The 3,519-nt window shown below is 37.1% G+C and overlaps 1 protein-coding gene across 4 annotated transcripts in view; it reads right to left on the bottom strand.

Annotated features, from left to right (window-relative positions):
• Positions 1 to 733, bottom strand: part of rgs12b (regulator of G protein signaling 12b) — a 62,399-nt gene extending 61,666 nt beyond the window's left edge. Inside the window, exon 1 of one of the 4 annotated variants that reach the window (XM_015048293.1) lies at positions 515 to 733. The gene's annotated coding sequence lies outside the window, so the exon portion shown is untranslated. Of the gene's footprint in view, positions 1 to 40; positions 128 to 514 lie in introns of those variants that run through there. The other 3 variants (XM_015048289.1, XM_015048292.1, XM_015048290.1) reach the window with 3 other exon arrangements.
• Positions 734 to 3,519: the final 2,786 nt, after the last annotated feature.

Genomic DNA, 3,519 nt, shown 5'->3' with positions numbered 1-3,519 from the left:
CCGTTAAGTTGCCTGCAGTTAAACCGTGGCGTACACCCACCCGTGCTAGAGCTTGAGATCCCGCCTCTTTTTGTTCCACATCTTTGGAATGTCGGTTTGTTACCGTGGCAACGGATGTGTACACAGATCCGTCCTGCTCGGTCATTGGCTGTCCTGGCTGCCTTTCAAAGGGCTGCGCTGATAAACTGTCCAAGAAGTTAGCCTGAGAAATCACAAGTAAAACTTCTAACGGTAACGGATTCCACAGGTGTCAAAACCGTGCTAGCCTCACCCTCCTGGAGCTGCGTTTTTGTGTCATTGTATCAGGTCTTTATTTAGAAAGCAGAGTGGGGGTAAATTTACTTTACAATAACGAAAACAGCTGGGTTTAAAAAAAAAAAAAAAAAACCCGTCTGAGTTGGGATGGCCAAGTTAAAGAGGTGGATGCAGTTTTTTTTTCTTCCTCCCTTAATGTTCTGACAAATATGTTTGCACCAGCGGGTTCACTCATGCGTAGATTTAAAACAAGACTTACGTGTCTGTGTCCAGCGGTCATGCTGCTCAGAGACATCCCATACTTCTGTCGCTAAGGTTTGTTAGGTAAACTCTGAGGCGATGGGTAAACAAAAGAAAAAGACTACACCATCTGGCGAAGTAGCCTCACAAGAGGAGGAGGAGGAGGTCTGGGAGGAGGTGTGTTTAGAGTGGGCAGCGAGGAAAAGGGCGTGCAGACGTGGTGGGACCCCCCGACTCAGACTAAAGCAAGGACATTAGCAGAATGACTGTCAGTTTAGTTTTGTGCAGGGCAGATTTGAACTTTAATAACGTTTTCTCACCGTAAGAAATATTGCACAATAGACTTTCTGAATCAAAGTGAACTATGTCCCAATTACTTTAGTGTTTCATTTTGATTAGTTCAAGCATGTTAAATAGTGCTTATTAGACACCGCTAATAGTACCTACCAGGACCCAACCTACTACTCAGTTCTTATGCTTTGTAGTACATTGACTCTTCAGTAGACTAGCACTTTTGTTGCAAAAATCTTTAACAAAAATAATATTGATGTAGCTAATGTCTTTTTAATTATTTAAATCAACGTTCCTTTTTTACATTTAATTACTTACCAATTATAGGTTTTATAGAGTAGCAATCAGCAGTGAGGACCTAGACAACCAAACTAGTTTGACAAAAAAAATAAATAAATAAAATAAAAAGTAGTGTTTGTAGTGAACAGCTCTAGTTGAGCAGTCTGGGTCAGATTTTGCTCAACCTCCATTTTATAGCCTGGCTCCGTTCTTGATATAAGAATGAACCTTGAAAGGTTATAATGTTTAACCTCAACAAGTTGCACTTTGGTGTTAAAAGATTTTTGACACAAATGCTTTTTATGTCAAGTTCACCAAGACATGGCAACGTTTATCCATGAGAGCATCTCTTGCTTCCATCATGTCAGATTCATGGACCATATGGCAACTCCCTGGTAATCCTGCTAATACCTCTTAATCAAACCACCCATCTTAATGGGTGCTTTAAAAACAGCAATATGTTTCCATACTTTTTCTTTGGATTAGTAGCAGGAAAGTGTGCTAAATATTAAAAAAAATAAATAAGCATCACTTGATTAGACATTTGGATATTAAAGTGGGCACATGCAATTTTTCTAGCGAGCTCAGCTTAGACATTTATTCCCTCTCCAACATGAGTTTGTTCTCTCCAGTAAGCTTGAAAAACAAGGCTATATATTGTTAAACAGTTTAAATCTTGCTGGTATAACAGGTATAACAGTGATCAAAATGTATGACCAATCACACAACAGTATATCTTTTCCCTGGGAAGAAATTTAGAAAAATAAGATGTATTTAACGACCAAGAGAAAGCTTAATTAGAAGACATTGAGTCATGGTTTCTACAAACTCCACAAATGCTAAGTTAAGCACTGATTGAATCTCCACCCCCCCACCCAAAAAAAAAAAAAAAAAAAAAAACAAGGAATGAGGGTGTGTATAAGGCATCAATTTTTTTAAAGGCCAAAATTTCTGCAATCTGTTGAGAAGTTTGTGGAAGGAGAAACAAAATGTCCAAATAGATTAAAGTTTAAAATTAAAAGATTAAAATGTCCTTACAGATTAAATTAGCAGTATTATGTACTTTTCAAGCATATGCCGCCATTATATAGCACAATTAACTATGTTAAATGGTGTGTGTGTGTGTGTATATATATATATATATATATCAAATATGACTTAAAAGAAATATGACTTTGTAATTTAACACCTGAAATTGGGCCCTTGTCTCTTTGAAAACTCCTCTTTCTGAAACTCTGCCTTCAAGAAGTCATCACAACATGGCTCCTCGATTAACTCTATGTTTTTACCAGTTAGTGTGACTGAGAAGTCAATCGTACAATGACCTCCACTAGGCGTTTACTAGTTCCTGCTGGCTAGTCTGAAGGAGCTGAGTGGGGGGGAGTTGCAGACGCTTGAAAGTAGGAAACTGCAGCTCAAAAAAGGAGCTGTACTTCAAAGGCGGCGCCACGTCCACTCAGGCGTTTTGCACAGCTGAATGGTTGCCACGGGAGATTAAAGGATTTCTCAAACATGCATGAAATAATCACTCCAGGTACGTTTTTGATGAGAGAATAACATTATAACATGTTGCAAAGCTCAAGAAAGACAATTGTACATAACATTGCCCCTTTAAAACAATTCTTCCAAAGACTAAGAAAATGGATGTAAACTTCTGAATTTGAGCTACAGAATAAATAAAAAAAAAAAAAAAAAAAACATAAATCTACATTTTGGTGTTAATCAAATAAGATTAACTGGCCTAAAGCAGGAAAAGTCTGGCCCGATTTTATTTCAGGCAATGATTTAAAAAAGACATACTTTTATCAAGTGTAGTTACATATCTGGTTTCAACTCTACATTTTAAAAGTAGTATTTTTTTCAGACATAATAATCAAATGGAATGGACAGAAAAAGTATGACTTGGCTTTCTTTTTTCACTTCATAAAAAAAAGGAAGAAGTGTTCAATCCATTCAATAGGGTAGTTCATCCACAGACCAAAAAAAAAAAAAAAAACTCAGGAAAGATTTCTGGGTAATCGCATTACCCCTCCTGCGGGGGTCCTTTATGCTTCTTACACAAGAGTCAGATAACAAAATACAAGCTGAATAAAAGAACATACTGACATTTATCCTAATAATTTAATTAGAAATGAGTAGGTTTGAATAAGAATACATCATTTGCATTCTTATATTACCCCAGAGGCTGAAAAGGACACTGAAAACAGGACGTAGACAGCTTTAATCTCCTTTAGAGAGGCCTCGCGTTGGAATTTACCCAACAGCTGCAGCAGACTCCTTTACTGTCTGAATACATTATTTTAACTTGACCAGAGGAAACCAGTCATAGTTGTCAAGGTTGGAAATCGCTAGGATCTTTTATTAAGTGCATAAGGGGGGAGAAGGGAAGAAAAGAAAAAGAAAAAAAAAAAAAAAAAAAAAAAAACAGTCACATTAAACACACCTTCCAGTTTT

Source organism: Poecilia latipinna, unplaced genomic scaffold (assembly GCF_001443285.1).
Source record: "Poecilia latipinna isolate Pla-1442-1.1 unplaced genomic scaffold, P_latipinna-1.0 Scaffold873, whole genome shotgun sequence".
Taxonomy (NCBI): domain Eukaryota; kingdom Metazoa; phylum Chordata; class Actinopteri; order Cyprinodontiformes; family Poeciliidae; genus Poecilia; species Poecilia latipinna.
The sequence above is the reverse complement of the archived record's forward strand: the minus strand, read 5'-3'. Positions and strand labels throughout refer to the sequence as shown.